Source organism: Lactuca virosa, chromosome 2, assembly GCF_052849685.1.
Source record: "Lactuca virosa cultivar CGN04683 chromosome 2, Lactuca_virosa_CGN04683_v6, whole genome shotgun sequence".
Taxonomy (NCBI): domain Eukaryota; kingdom Viridiplantae; phylum Streptophyta; class Magnoliopsida; order Asterales; family Asteraceae; genus Lactuca; species Lactuca virosa.
The window spans coordinates 302,847,064-302,864,127 of NC_136427.1; positions in this window are offsets into that span (position 1 = coordinate 302,847,064).

Consider the following 17,064-nt stretch of genomic DNA (forward strand, 5'->3'; position numbering starts at 1 on the left):
CAAATGCACTAAGATGTCTTTAGAGTATCAATTGTGATATGGTTTTTCCATAAACATTAAGAGGATCAGAAAACACGCTACTAAAGTACTCTCCCATCTTTTCAGATTGGAGAAACTTTTATCTTTCTGCCTAATTTTATTATTCTCATTCGTTCTTCCATATATTGAACTCTTTTTCAAATGTTTCAGAATTATACTTAAACTTGTAAGCATAACAATGTTTACTAAATTTTAGTAAATCTTGACGAATAGTCTTATCGATCTTTGTGGTGGATCTTGACCAACGCACACCCAGTGTACCGGATCACCTAGTCCTTCACTTGACTTAGATATACATGTGAACAAGGAATTAGTCTTAATTTACCAAAGATGAAAATTCTCATTCATCATACAATACAACTTGCATGATTCCAAGTTTCTGTCCAATTGAAACTTGGGTGATGAGAATCTTTCCTTATTTGGCAAATACTCGACACTACCACAAACGAAAGAATCAAATTCATATTGATAACATAGAAACATACAAACATCAATTTTCACAAATGCCATTGCAAGGCGATATAATAAAAATAAAACAAAATTTTATTTATTTATAAAATGCGGAAAAAAACTTTTCCTTACAATGCAATTACAAATGAAAACTATGTTATTACATATTTCCTAGCAATATATCATAACTCCTAAGCAGCAGCTCAAAAATCCGATCTTCGAACCATACGATTGAAATCTATCTTCATGATCAGATTCAACATACTCTTCCTTTAAGCTTCCTTCCCTTTGCATGATCCTACAAAACATCAAAATCCAACCTTGTCACATCGTGTATTAAGAATCAACAATTAGGAACTTAATAGAGTTAGATAGTAGACTTACCTGAAGCAGAGTCAAACTTTTCGATTCTACCTTTTCTTAGATCTTTCAGGTAGTCAGGGCAGCTTCGCAACCAATGCCCCTTCTCTTGGCAATAGAAACATATAGACTCTGTGGGAATGGTACACGAGACAATCTCAGACTTAGCTTTTCTCTTTCCCTTGGAAAGAGAAATCTATTTTGGACTTTCAATGTTTCCATTGTCAATGTCCATGGAAGTTTGGGGAGTAGATATTCCAATCAAATTTGCTTTTCCAATACGCCAAATCATTGTTGATTCAGCAGCAACAAGCAAATAGGTAAGATCAATAAGGGTCATGTCGTGGTCTATCACATAGTAGTCCTTAATGAACTCACTATATGACTCAGGAAGTGACTGAAGAACCCATTCAACAGCCAACTTCCTTGAGACTTCGACACCCAATACTCTGAGCCTGTCAATATGTGACTTCATCTCCAAGACGTGAGTACACACATGCCTTCCATCTTGATGTTTCATTGCAAGTAGGGCTTGAGTGACCTTGAATTTTTCAAGTCTTTGAACTTGTGGGTTAGGGAGAAATATTGGAGGAGGTGGAAGAAGTGAAGTATGACTTCCACGATCCAACCGTGGGACATCATCTGCAAGAGGAAAGCTTGTTCTAAAAGATTTGGGAAGACCATAGTTGTTGAACTAGACATCTACAATGGGAGAAATTCAAGTTAGTTGATTTAAGTCCTTAATATAACACCCAAATGAAATATTAAGGCTAGGACCCAACACAATATTTTACAATCTAGTCCAATTATGTTCGAGCATCCCAAAAGCAAGCTAAACACAAGCAAAAGCACACCGCCACCCAACACGGAGGCTGGTGGCGGCGGAAGGCGGCAGCCACCACCTCACGGTGGTGGTTTTGAGTTTTCTTTTGATTATTCCTACACCGATTACAATTTTACAACGCAAATCCCAAAATAAACACACACACACAAATAGATAAACACACACACAACACGACTTTTGCTCGGAAATGAACGCGACCACCCACGTCACGGTGGCGTACGGAGGAGACAACAAGATAATGACCACCATGGTGGTTCCCGTGATGTTTCCGGCCAGAAGAGAGCATCCACATATGTATTCGGCTAGCAGAAACCACCTGCCTGAACAAGGTCGTTGAACGCACATCCACGCAGTCACAACTGGTGGCAGACGGAAACCGGAGCGCAGAAGAAGATTGTCGCCTGGAGATGTGGTGGCGACGGGCGTAGCTGAGCGTATCGAGCGGGGAACAGAAGGAAGATGCGACTAGGAGCGACGGTAGCGGCACCCACGACGACAGATGGCGGGCAGCCGCAGCGGCTATCGGCGGCGAAGAAGTGAGGGCAACGATCAATCGGTGATTTTGCCGGCAGCAGGTTCGTGGTTGGCTTTGGTGACTGAGAGACTCCCTGCTGGCCACTGGAGAGGTCATGAGTGGCGGCTCAACGTCTTCAACAGAAGTAGAGCGATGCCGGTGGTGGAGGCATAAGGGTGGCAACGACGCCGGAGGCGAAGGGGTAGAAGTGGATTACGACTGCCTCTGATTTTGGGTTAGGGTTTACCAGGGTGACGAGTTTTATACCTCGAGCCCCATACAATTTATCCCATAATGCCACCTTTGGCCCCTCCCTTCCCTTTTTCTTTCAAAGTGGGTCCGAATTTTACCCTTTTAACCCTCAACATTAAAAATCCCTTTCAATTCAGGTCCAATCTTTTACCAAACAGCCCTCCACTTTGAGAATCTTTTTTCAAAACAAATCCAGAAATTACCTTTTTAACCCCCAAAATCTCAATTATGACATATTCAGCCCTTCCTTCTCTTTTTCTTTCAAATTAAATCCCAATAATTTACCAAGTAGTCCCTGCCTTCACAAATATTTACGAAACCAATCCGAAACTTACACTTTTAACCCCCGACTTCTAAAATTGTGACAGTTAGCTCCTCGAGACCAACACCTTGCTATATAATTATTGATTTTAGGGCTACTATTTCTTTCATTAATTTGTTTATTTATTTATTTAATAAACGGGGTGTTACAACTCTTTATTTAAGTTAAGGGAAAATGATTTACCAGTGTAATCATTTTTGTCGTTTTGTTCACATTTATATCTAACTTTTTTATTTTTGTATACATTTGATCATTTAAATTGTTATATGTGTTCACATATTGTCATTGTTACCGGCTATAGCAGGTGACAATGATAATATGTGAACAAATTAACAAGTTAAATGTGTACAAAAAAAAGTTGCCCAAATATGAACAAAAAAAAGTTAATTATCCTGATAAGTCATTTTCCCCACTTTTAATAATGATTTTATTTTTCATATTTTTTTTATTATTTTTTTTCAAACGTTATTTTTAAAATATCCATAATTTCCTAAATATTAATTAAATATTGATCAATTTTAAACTTTACTTTTTAATTAATAAATGTGTTTTTGTTTTGTGAAATATTTTATACATCCTCTTATATTTTTTTTTCTTTTGTTTTTAAGCATATGCAATGTTTTTAAAGTAAATGGTACCTAACAATAAAATTAAATAAATTAAATATGTAACAATAAGTATGAAGAGCCTTTTAAAAAAATAAAAAGAAAATATTACTTAGCAAATAAAAAAATAAAAAAAAATCTATATAATGTAAATGTTTTAAAATTATTCCAACTTTTTAATAGTTTTCAATTAGAAGCTTATAAACTTTTAATTTTTTAAAACAACGTTTTAAACTAGTATTTAATGAAAGTATTTTAAAATGTTATAAAAAAATATTAAATTGTCTTACAAAATCTGTGAAACACTTTAAAAATGTTGTAAAAGAATGTTTAGAAATAAATGTATGAAATTTATAATAACAAAATTGTATGAAAATATAAAAAAAAAGTTAAAAAACTTGTAAGAAAAAATTAAAACATTTATAAAATGTTTGGTTTAAAAGCACTTGTATTAAAATTATATGAAAGTATAAAAAAAGTTAAAAAAAATCTAAACAAAGTTTAAAACAATGTATTAGAAAAACCTATAGGAAAAAAATATCATAAAAATGTTGTAAGAAATTATAAAATTTTTTAAGAAATTTATAAAAAAAATTTGTTTACATTTAGACAACTTCCTTTTATTTTATACATTTGACCATTTAACTTGTTAAATGTGTTCACATATTATCATTGTTATCTGTTATAGCATGTGATAATGGTAATATGTGAACACATTTAACAAGTTAAATGGTTAAATGTGTACAAAAAAATGAAGTTACCTAAAACGAAAAAGTAATTACCCTCGCAAGTTATTTTCCCTCAAGTTAATATGTGTTTATGAAATATTTTTATCCAAACACTAAAAATTCTTTATTATCAATGACGTCCCAAAATAAATCAATAAACACTTCAAATAAACAATCTCATACATCCGATATTCGTTAATATGGTTATATTGTGTGGTTCAACCTTTCGCTCCAACTTCACGAGGTAAAACTCGCTAATAATTTTGTAATACAAAAAAGATTAACCTCCAAGTTCAACCCATTTCTTAATACCTTCACTATTTTCAATGACAGTTTTGTATCTCATCTCCAAAACACTCCTAGCTGTGAATCTTATGTATACAAGACAAAATAACAAACTTACTAATAATTTAACAACAAATTTAATAAAATGATCTGAATATTGAAATTACGTATAGTATTAACAAACATTTATTTACACAAAATACTAAAGGTATCATCCACAATTTGAAGATATGTTGTCGTATTCAATGTTAGGTATTTTATCACTTGCCTCACAATTTTACGTGCGCTCACTAGTGATTCATAAATAAACATGTTTATGTAGTGTTTAATCTTTCCTTTTCACATTTTACGTATGTGTATAAAATACCCAAAAGTAAGTTCACGTTGACGACGGGCGTAGGGAGATTGCTGATAATAGAAGTCCGACACACAAATGACGGACATAAAAGACAACCAGAAATGACGGTCAAAAATAACGGACATGACAGAAGTGCATGGACCAAATGCATCACTCAAATGCATGACTCCAATGAATCACTAAGTGCATGGCCTAAATGCATAATGCATTACCCAAATGCATAACTCATTTGAACATAATTAGAAATGACCTTCATATTATTGGATTAAGGTGTCTAAATTCATAACTAAATTGGTATAAACGTGCAAATAGAAACAAAGTCCTTTTTGGGTTGCCCTCATAACCAGAAATAGATAGAATGATATTAGGAGAGAGAGAGAGAGAGAGAGAGAGAGAGAGAGAGAGAGAGGAATGGTTTGTTGATATATTATGTGATTAATCTATTAATTGGAAATAGATAATTGATCTGTTAATTTGTTATGTGGTTAATAAATTAACATGAGATCAATAGTTAAATAATTAATTTATTAATTGATAAATTAATGAGAAATCAATACGAATTAATTAATTGTTTATCAGAATTAATCTAAAATTAATTTGGGATTAATTGGAATTAATTAAAGGTGCAAGGGGTGAATTGTAATTGTTCAATAATTAAACAAACGAAGCAATTATAGAACCCTCCATGGTATGGACAGTTTTGGCTTGATTCCTATGGTTTATGGAAGCCTCTTGGATGTAGATAAGAATAGGATTTGAATTTTAATTAAATCTATTATTTAATTAATTCAAATATGGTTTTGCCTGCAAATTACCTAAACTATAAATAGGACCCCAAGACCAATAAATTTCGTTCATACCTTTACCTACAAGCTTAGGAACGAAACTTCTATCCCTCTCATCTCTCTCCTCTTCATTTGAGGGTTTCTAGGGTTTTTGGTGTGAGTCATTAGAGACATCATACTTTTGATGCTTGCTTTCTAAAGACACATTTATTTGCTATAATAAATCTAAAGGTATGTGAACCCTAATTCATGAATTTCGATTTTCATAGAGTTCCTTTAGGGTTCTTGAAATTCATAGTATGTTACTATCAATTAGAGAAAACACAGATCCTATATAGGTTGTATGTGAACTTAAGTGTTAAAAATTTCCGCTTTACATGTTTTTGATAACGTATAAAACTCATTAGTGGCATCAGAGCCATTGTTTTCTATTGATTGTGCATAACTTGAATGGATCAAAAGATCAGGGTTTATCGAAAGTAAACCTTAGCACTTAAAAATTTCGACTTTGCTAAGGTTTCTTGAAACCCTAGCCTCCATGCCTTGTTTTCGAAAATGCCTAGGGCTTCCTTAGGGTTTATAGTTTTCTTAATTATTATTTTAACTGCCTTAAATTTTAAAAAATTAAAACTTGGTAACCCTTAACCCTAATTTCAAAAATTAGAAGGTAAGTGTAACACCCGTTTCCAAGTATTTCCATTTTCAACCTAAAAATGAAATTATCCTTACGTTGGGCATACACGAAGTGTACAGCAGACGTAAGTCAATTTAGGATCGCGACATTTGTTGTGTACGCTGGGCGTACTCGCGTTGTGCCTAAAATCCTAAATTTTTAGTGTTGTGTCCCCTATTTAAGCATCCTATTCTCCCTTGGACCATCTTATGACTAGCCTCCATCCCTCTTAGCCTTGATATCGAAACACTAAGCCTTGAGTGTGAGTTTTGAAGCTTTTGAGTGATTTTTGAGTGTTCTTGGTGGTGAAGGAAGATCATTGGAGAAGTGGTGGTGCATTCAAGCTCTTAGATCCAGAATCTACACCTAATTGTTCATCTTCAGAAGGGATAAATTTTATACCTTGATGCTTGCTTTGCAAGATCTTGTTAGGGTTAATTTTATGTTCATTTCGCCCCAAAAAACTTGGTCCTTATGAGTATGGACTACTCCAGACCATTTGAGCTGTCCTTTTAGACGATTTTGAGCGCATGGTGTCATAAAAATGCAAGCTTGGTCCTTTCCTTTCATCCATGCATGAATTATGGAGTTTTTGGTGATGTTAGAAGTTAGGGTTCGGGGATTGAGCTCTCTTTAGCCATGAAAAGGCATAAAGTTAGAGACTTTGTGGATTAAAATGCCTTTTAGGGTTAGATCTGAGGTTGGTGTAAAGTATCTTAATGATTAAGAGCTTAAAAGTTAAGTTTTGGGTTTAGGCTGAGTACGCTAAGCGTAAATTTGGCTACACCCAGCGTAGCCAGCTGTGAGCTCATTTTCAGAACCTTGTGCTCTATGCCCAGCGTAGAGCTTTGGTATGTCGCGCATAAAGGTTAACTGTGTTGACGTTTGACTTTTAGACAAAGTGTGACTTTTGGGTCAATTTGTGAGGGATTGGTCTTGGAAGGGGCAAAATGGTCTTTTCACCAAATTGGGGATTGGACTTGGCTTAGGACTAGTTGAGTTTGTATAATTACCTTAATTGTTAATTACGATTATTTGGTGCGATTAATAGGCGGATTCTAGTTCCGGCAATTTGGGTGTGAGTTTTATCAATCTTCTGTTTGAGGTGAGTCTCCTCACTATACTTACATGTGTGGTAGAATATATGTGTTGACCAGCTGGGTCTATTTTTTGTTATTGTGATATGTGATACTGTGTGTGCTGATACTTCGGGTAGGCTCTAGGATTGCTAATAATCCACAGGGCGTGTTGTTTGCCCACTGAGACTTCGGGTAGTCTCTAGGGTTGATAACCCACAATTGTTTATTTGTGTTGTGTTGTATGTGATACTTTGGGGAACTCACTAAGCTTTGAGATTAGAGTTATTAATTAAATGTGTTTCAGGTATTTCTGATGATCGCAGGAAGGCGAAGGCTTGATTGTACACATTCGCCTGCAGTTTATGATTCTAGATATTTTGGGACACTATGATATTATGATGATGATTTGTATTTGATACTTGCGATTTTATTGAGATGGGTTTTTATGAACAATGTTTTTAGCAAATTAAAAATGAAAAATTTTGTTTGAAAATTTGTAACAACCCAAAATCCATAAGTAAAAATTTCATTTTTCAATTCATCACTCCAAACATTACATGTCTCGAAAACATCTAAACTACAAAATATCCCAAAATATCATAGTAACCGAGATCATAAAATGCGGAAATCATGAGGGGGAGGACGCCACGCCATCATGTCGAACCCTTCTCTTTTGTACCGGAAGTACCTGAAATCAAAAACATATCTATTGAAAATATACGAACTGATTACCACGAATAAAGGCTCGGATACCAGTTACTGGGTGACAGATATATATATATATATATATATATATATATATATATATATTTAAGGAGATAAGATGCGGAAAAAAAAATAAGAAGTGCGGAATAAATATAAACTGGAAAGCTATAAATGACTGAAAGCTATAAATGAAATAAATGACAGTATTTAAATGACGTAAAGCTGTAATAAAATATATAAATATATAAATATATATAAAGTTGGTTCGTCAATAAATTGACTGAACTGGTTTAGAATTGGACTGGATCTTAATAGACTGTGTCTCTATTTGTTCAAAGTTCAATCCGGTAAGTAACAATAAGTTCTTTTTATGTAACAATGAATTGTTTACAAAACGATACAAAATACACGGGTAATGTTTTTTGTATGTGGGTATGGGTTTTTTAAGGTGATTTGATGAGGTTGAAGTGGGTATTTGGAGGGTGGTAGAAGGTGGAATAAGGTTGTAGTTTTGGTGGTATAAGGTAACAAAGAGGGTGATGTTGAAAGAGCTTTGGGTGGTTATGAATATAGATTTTTGTAGTAAATCTCTCTGGATAGTCAATTCTCTCTCGCGTCTCTCTGGGGTTTGTAGTGGTCAAAAAAATCGAGGAAAATTCCTGGATGTAGGTAAGGTCCTGAATAATTTGCAGTGCAAATCTCTCCCGTATTATCTTGTTGAGTTGTGCTCAGTGAATTTTTTCTTAACTTGCAAATTCTGATGTCGAAAAACAGCAAGGTGATGATGGTTGTGGTGATTTGAAAGGGTTTTTTGGAGGAGGTTTAAGGATGGTATTTGGAGGGTGTTTGGAGATTATTTTGAGGTTGTTTGTAGGTTGTTTTGAGATGAAGGAGTGCAGGAGATATTACAAAGAAACACACAAAACACTTCAACTCTCACTCAAAACTCACGTATACATACATATATATATGCAAAAATGAATCAAACAACTCTTCCACTTGTGTTTGTTTATGAAAAAGAAATAGCTTGGTGGATGTAATAGTTGGTAGCACACATGGTGTTGGGTTCTTTTGCTTTGTTCATTTCTTTCCATTATATATATATATATATATATATATATATATATATATATATATATATATATATATATATACATATACAATATGTATATATATATATATATATATATATATATATATATATATATATTGTTGAAACTGTTTAGTCGCACAGCTAAATTTTCTCGACTATGCGTTTTCTGTCATTCACGTGTTTTCGTATATTCCGTTTGATCACGCATTAATGCAACCTGAAATAACTGATAATATTTGTTAGATAACATAAAAAACAGTTCGTCTTATTTCAGTGATGATCACATACAAAAACATTTTTCAACAATTTCCCCCTATGTGATCATTGATGAAATAAGGATAGATATAATCACATTAACAGTTTTAATCTTGAAGATTTGGGATAAAAGTTTTGTCAATGAGAAGATATATATAAAACCATTGTAATCTTTTTGAAAGTTTGTGACTTGGTTTAACATATCTTATGTAAAAGATTTTCAGAAATTTGTTTCCGAATTAAAGTCTCGGGTTCGATTATCAAAGGGTAGTCATATATGTATCTAAAGAAATTTCCTTAGATTTTATAGCATTATTAATGACGACAAGTGGTCTAACAGGTCGATTCAGATGAACGCTCATAGGTATAGCTCACACTTCACTTGGGTGTTTGGTTGTTCTGGCAGCAGAACAAGTTAATGATCACTAAAAATGAGTGATATCTCTCTCTGACGACTCACACTCATATCGGAGGTGTTCAGCTATGTTTTTCCTGTAAAGTCACTTAGTCGCATTATTAGATAATCAATCACATAAGACTAGTTTCGGCATTACTCAGCGGGTTTCTTCATTCATGCCATTAAAGTTCACTCTCTCTCCGTCGGGAAATACATGTAGAGGGGTTTAGCAATTTTCATAGTGCAGTTTGCAACTAAGATTCTTCAGTGATGAAGGCTACAGTATCCCGGGAAATCCATTGTTGTTGCAGTTTCTTCTTTGATAGTATCCTGTTTGTTGATCAATACCGATTTATTGTAAAAAGATATTTTGTTTTAGCATTGAGAATTTGCTACATTTGAGACCTTTTTAAGAGTATTTGACTTGAGTGATTGAGATATATTCTTTTGTGAAAAAATGGTTAAAACAAATCGCGAGATTTTATGATTTTTGTTTTGAAATAACCATTTGGTTGAAAGTTTGTTTGAAAATACCAAATATAGAATATTTTTTTTGTTTTGTTTGGTATATCTTTATTGAATCCATTTGTTTTCTTGTTGATTTGTCTTTGAGGATTGGATGTTGATAGATATTTGTTTCTCCTTTGGTTTTCTTGTAAGGATATGTCGTTGTTTGCTTGATGGATCATGGGATCGCAAGTCTTCATTTTTGGTTGGCTTTTATCTAGGTAGGGATAGGTGGCATAAAAAACAGTTTGTCTAGTATGTAAGAAATGAATGTATCGTCCCTGGTCATTTTGATATCTAAGCAAAAATGAGACCGTGACAAGGTATAATTGGGTATACCTTATAAGCAATAGTAACACACCTAAGCTCACAAGAAATGATTTCCACAATGATTTAGATCGACGAGGCACAAATTCTCACATGGGTTTTTGTTTTCATCTGAACCTCCTAACCTTATGTCCCTTGATTGTTTAAAATCGTCAATAATGAAATAAAATCGAAGGAAATAAAGTTATATACATTATGAAAAGTAGGATATTTGAACCTTCACTCCAATTGAGAATCAATATGACTTAAAATCTTCATCGAGCATAAGCATCTGAAAATTAAGTCAAGAGAAGATTAATCACAAGGTTCTATAAAAGCTTATTATGGCAAGTCTTTTATTAATTTTTTTTTTGAAGATTTGTTTTTCTGAATGTTTTTTGGAAATATTGGTTATTTGAATGTTTTTGGTATTTTTTTAAAAGGAAAGCAATTTTCAATTGTTTTTGAATTTTCCTTTTGAATGAAAGTAAACACACTTTTGTACAAACAAAAAGTAAAAGTTTAAGGATAGATGTTATCTGGATTTAACATTCCTAGACGGCCTAGGAAGTATTGAAACTTTGTTTCATCGAGAGCCTTAGTGAAGACATCGGCAATTTGATCTTCGGTGTTGATGAAGTGCAATTCGATATGACCCTTTTGAATGTTGTCTTTGATGAAATGATATCGAATATCGATGTGCTTTGTCATGGAATGGTGAACGGGATTGTGAGAAATGGCAATTGCACTGGTTGAGTCACAAAATATGGGAATTTGTGAAATTTTGAAGCCATAGTCTCGCAGTTGAGTTTGCATCCATATGACTTGCGAACAACAGCTGGCGGCAGCGACGTATTCAGCTTCTGCTGTTGATGTGGATACACAAGTCTGTTTCTTTGAAGTCCAACTCACTAGTCTACCTCCTAGGAATTGACAGCTACCAGATGTACTCTTTCTATCTAACTTGCATCCTCCATAGTCTGAGTCGGTGAAAGCGTTCAGCTGAAAATCGGATTTAGCTGGATACCAAAGGCCAAGTTTGGGAGTGCCTTTTAGGTATTTGAAGATGCGTTTCACAGCAACTACATGGGATTCCATAGGATTTGCTTGGTATCTGGCACAGACACATGTAGAAAACATGATGTCAGGTCTGCTGGCAGTGAGGTATAAGAGTGATCCGATCATTCCACGATATCTTTTCTGATCAACAGGTTTGCCATTTAAGTCTGCATCGATTTTGTATCCAAAAGCCATTGGGGTTTTTGCGGTATTGGATTTGTCCATTGAAAAGCGAGTGAGTAGGTTTTTGACATAATTCTCTTGGTTGATGAAAATGCCATCAGTTGACTGTTTGATTTGAAGTCCGAGAAAAGTAGTCATCTCCCCAATCATGCTCATTTCAAATTTGCTCTTCATTAGATCTGCAAACTTAATACTCAAAGATTCATCAGTAGAACCGAAAATAATGTCATCAACATATATTTGTACGATTAAAAGATGTTTATTATAGATTTTACGAAAGAGGGTTTGATCGATTGAACCTCTTTTAAAACCTGATTCTTCGAGAAAGGTTGTCAATGTGGCATACCAGGCTCGGGGTGCTTGTTTCAAGCCATAGACAGCTTTCTGCAATTTGAAGCTGTGATCAGGAAATTTGGGATCTTCGAAACCTGGTGGTTGTTGGATGTATACATCGCGATCTAACTCTCCATGTAGGAATGCACATTTAACATCCATTTGGAATACTTTGAAGTTCTTATGTGCAGCATATGCAAGAAAGATGCGAATTGCTTCAATTCTGGCAACTGGAGCATATGTTTCATCGTAGTCGATTCCTTCTTGTTGTGAATATCCTTTGACTACGAGACGTGCCTTGTTTCGACAAACGATTCCTTGATCGTCAGTTTTGTTTCTGAATACCCATCTTGAACCTATAATAGAAACATCGGGTGGGGTAGGGACAAGATTCCATACGTCATTTCTTTCAAATTCTTCTAGCTCTTCTTGCATAGCTTTTACCCAATCTGGATCTTTGAGAGCAGAATGTATGGTTTTGGGTTCAGTCATGGATAAGAAGGCTCCAAATAAACAATCATTAGAAGTTGCGGCTCTAGTTTGGATGCCTGAGTTTGGATCTCCGATGATTTGGTCAGTTGGGTGGTTTCTGGTCCATTTTATTAAGCGATTCTCTTCCGCTATAATAATTGGAATTTCAGTATCCCATTGTTCTTCTCCGGGAGTTTCATCTTGGAATAGGTTTGAAGGTTCCCCCATAAATGATGCATCGGGATTGTTTTGGATATTTGGGGATGGGGTATTTAAAGGAGGATTTGGTGTTTGTTCCAATGAAGAAGTATGTGTAGGTGGTTCCCCCTTGAATTGATCTGTATCATTTCGGTTTGTTTGTGGAGTTCCTTCAGTGGTCGTTCCTGTAGAATCAATAGAAGTAGTTAGAAGTTCAGAATTGTAAGCGGTTTTGGGTTGTTCAAAAAGTAAATCAAGATCGATTTCATTGTCTATGTCAGGAGAAGGTGTTTGTTGAATTGGATTTTGAAAAATATTATCAATCATTTTAGAACCAAAATGTTCACGATCCAATTTTCTAACATAAAATTCATCGAAATGAACATCGGTACTTTCTTCAATTACTCTGGTACGTTTGTTCAGTACACGATAAGCAGCTGAGGAAAACGAGTAACCAAGGAAAATTCCTTCGTCCGACCTTGATTCAAATTTTGAAAGGTGATCTTTATTGTTCTTTATGAAGCATCGACAACCAAAAATATGGAAAAATTTGATGTTTGGTTTTCGGTTGTTAATGACTTCATATGGTGTTTTATGAAGATGTTTATGGATTAAGGAACGATTTTGAGTGTAGCAAGTTGTGGCTATTGCTTCTGCCCAGAAGTATTGTGGCAGATCAGCGAAGATAAGCATTGATCTTGCAGCTTCACATAGAGTTCTGTTCCTTCTTTCGACAACTCCGTTCTGTTGTGGGGTGTATGGGGCTGAGAAGTTATGTTCAATTCCTTTGTCTTTGAGAAATGAATCTAGAGTCTTGTTTTTGAACTCTAAACCATTATCACTTCGGATTCTTCGAACAGGTCGTTTGAGCTTCAGTTCGATTTGTTTGATGAAGTTGATCATCTCTTCAGGTGCTTCTGATTTTAGTCTTAAGAAAAAGACCCAAGTAAAGCGCGATAAACCATCAACGACAACAAGAATGTACTTCTTCCTTTGTATGGTTTGGGTTTTGGCAGGGCCACAAAGGTCTATGTGCAACAATTCTAGTGGTTCAGATACACTAGATTCTGAGATGCTTTTGTGAGTGGATTTGGAAAGTTTTCCCTTTTCACATGCACCACACAGAGTTTCATTATCAAGCTTCATAAGTGGCAGTCCTCTAACAAGATCATCGCCGATCAGTTTGTTGATGTACCCAAAGTTTAGATGGGAAAGGCGGCGGTGCCATAACCAACTAATATCTGCTGGGGCTTTTGATAGCAAACATATATCGGGTTTACCATAGATAAGATCCATGTCAAGTGGATACATATTTCTGGCACGGTAAGAATCAACAATGATTTCTTTGGTTTTGGCGTCCATGATCAAGCTTCTTTGTTTGGTGAATAGGACTTCAAGATTGTTATCACACAGTTGAGAAACACTGATGAGGTTGTGTTTCAGGTCATCGACATAGGCAACTTTCTTTATGGTGAAGTTACCATTTGTTATGTTTCCATAACCCTTGATTTTTGCCGTCATGTTGTTGCCGAAGGTAACGTCTTGATTGGTTTGGGTGGGTTTGAAGTCACGAAGGTAGTTTCGGTTTCCTGTCATATGCTTAGAGCAGCCACTATCAATATACCATGTATCATCCTTGGGTTCTCCAGCATTAGATACCTGCAATTTAGACAGAAGATTTAGGTACCCAAATCTGAATGGGTCCTGGTTTGTTAGTTGTTTTTATTTTGGGTTTTTTGTTTACTAAACTTCTTGTAGCATTTGATTTCATATTGCTATAAGAGTTTGGTTTATAAGGATGGAATGGTTGAGGTTTGATTTTATTTATCAAATTTTCCCAAAAAGTGATTTGTTTCTGAAAATTCGTTGGTTGATAAAATCTGTGATTTGGTGAATGATATCCTAGATGTGAAATTTTTTTTGAAAAGTTATCTTCATATATGGGATGTGATTGGCGGTTATGAAAGGCTTTTTGAAGATGATGTTTTGAAACTTTATGATTTGGTCGTTTTTGAAAGTTCCTTGAATTTTTAAAGGTGATCTCTTGAAAGCGGTTTTCAAAAGGTTTTTGAAAAGGTTTTGGTTTTTGTTTGGAAACCTGTTTTTGAGGTATGATGTATGGTTTAACAGGTTTCTTTGGTTTGTTTTCAAAAGCCTTTGGTTTGTTAAGTGGGGTTATGGTTGCTTCATTGGTATGTTTGATTTGGTTTGTTGAAGAACTAGCAGAGTTTGTTTCAGATTTTACAACTCTTTTGATAGACTTTTTGGAAACAGTGAAAGCAGTGTCATCTGGGCTACAGTTGATAACTGTTTCGTCATCTGAATCTTCCTCATTAGCAGATGTGAAAAGATCTGGAAGAGTGGATTCAGAGTTTTCACAAATTGTCATGTTTTCTTGTTTAGCTAGTTCATTTTCAAAGGATTCTCTTCCAATTCCTGGTCTGTAATTCGTATCAATTTTGCCAGTTCCTAAGGTGTTTGCTTTGGTGAAAACATCATCACTTAGTTTTCTAGCAATTTTGATAGAATTCATATTCCATATCAATCTTTTGTTTTCAGATTCAAGAAAATTGGTTTGGTGTAAAGAATCAGTCAGTTTTTCATTTAAAGTTTTGTATTTTTCAGTTGATTCTTGAAAGTTTTGTTTCAACTGAAGGATTTCCTTTTCTAAAACATCTTTTGTTTCAGAGGAAATGACTGACTGATTTTTTTGTTCCAAATCCTTTTTCTGAATTAGGGTTTGATTTAATTGTTCCAAGACGTGATTATAATCTTCTGATTTTCTTTCAACGTCTCTTTCCAATTTGTTCTTTATCCTTGTTGATTCTCCAAATTTGAGTTGCAAGGTTTGTAACTCAGATTTGCAGATATCGGAATTGATCATTGTGTCATGATATTTTTTGAGATCAGCTTCTAGACTTTTCTCAATCTTGGTTATATGGGACTCAAAAATTGATTTCGAAAGACCAAGTTCAGAGATCATAGACCAAACCTGTTCTATGACGTTTGGAGCTCTTGAAGGTCTATCAACACCAACTACGAAACAAAAGTTTGATTGTGTTGGTTCATTGTCAGCTTCGTCTTAAGAAGTTGGCCAGTATTCCACGTTTGGTTCATGGATTGCCATCAATGCTCTTTGCTTATCATGATTTTCCTGTTTCTTTAATTCATCGGCTTTTTGAGCGTAGTATGCTGAGTCTTTGACTTTGGTTTTGTTTTTAGCTCGGCATTCTCTGGCATAGTGATTAGTTCCTTTGCAGTTGTGACAAATGATCACTTCTTCATCACTGTCATCCTTTTGACTTTTAATCGGAAGTCTTTCAGGAGCTTGAGTTTGGATTTGTTGGGAAGATTGGGAAGGGCTCTGTTGGAATCCAAAATTTTGGTTGTTTTGAAAGCCATTGTTTTGATTAGTGTAACCTTGATTGTGTAATCCTCTGTTTTGGTTTTGAAAACTGTTGTTTTGGTTATTATTATGATGACTTGAGTTGGGATTGTTTTGAAATCCCTGGTTTTGAAAACCTTGGTTTGAATTGTTTTGGAAGGAAGGTCTTTGAAAATTTTGTCCAAAATAAGGTCTTGGTTGAAAACCTGAGTTGTTTTGAACAGGTTGAGGTCTTGGTTGAAATCCAGAATTATTTTGTCCAAATGATGGTCGGTTTTGAAAATTTGGTTTAAAATTCGATTGACCGTGATTTGGAATAAATCTCTGGAGGTTTGTGTTTGCTACCAAAGCACACAGTTGTTGGTAGTCTGCTTCATCATTTAAATCAGATTGATCAAAAGAATTGTTCAAAAAGGGTTGGTTTTGAAAAGATGTCTGATTAAAATGATTGAAGTTTTGTTCATTAAAAGGTGTTTGGTTTTGAGAAGATGTGGAAACGAGAGCAAGTGGTCCTCCAAAAGTTGTAGTGGTTGGTGGGTCAATCGAGGATTCATACGATTGAAGTTCTCCATACAAATTGTATAAAGTTTCAGTATGAATGGCTGGATTTCCCTGAATGATGAGTTTAACCATCTTCCAGCTTTCGTAAAGATTGTTTAGAAACTTAAGATTTATCTCGTGTTGTGTCTTTTTGATGCCCAAATTGTTCATTTTTACCATGATAAAATTGAACCTATCATGAGCATCATGGATGGTTTCTGATGAAAGCATCTTGAAATTATCGAATTCATTTAAAACAGATGTTCTTTTGTTTCCAACAATTCTTTGATTTCCACAAAAACGATTTTTTAAATTTTCCCAGATTTGATTTGCAGTCA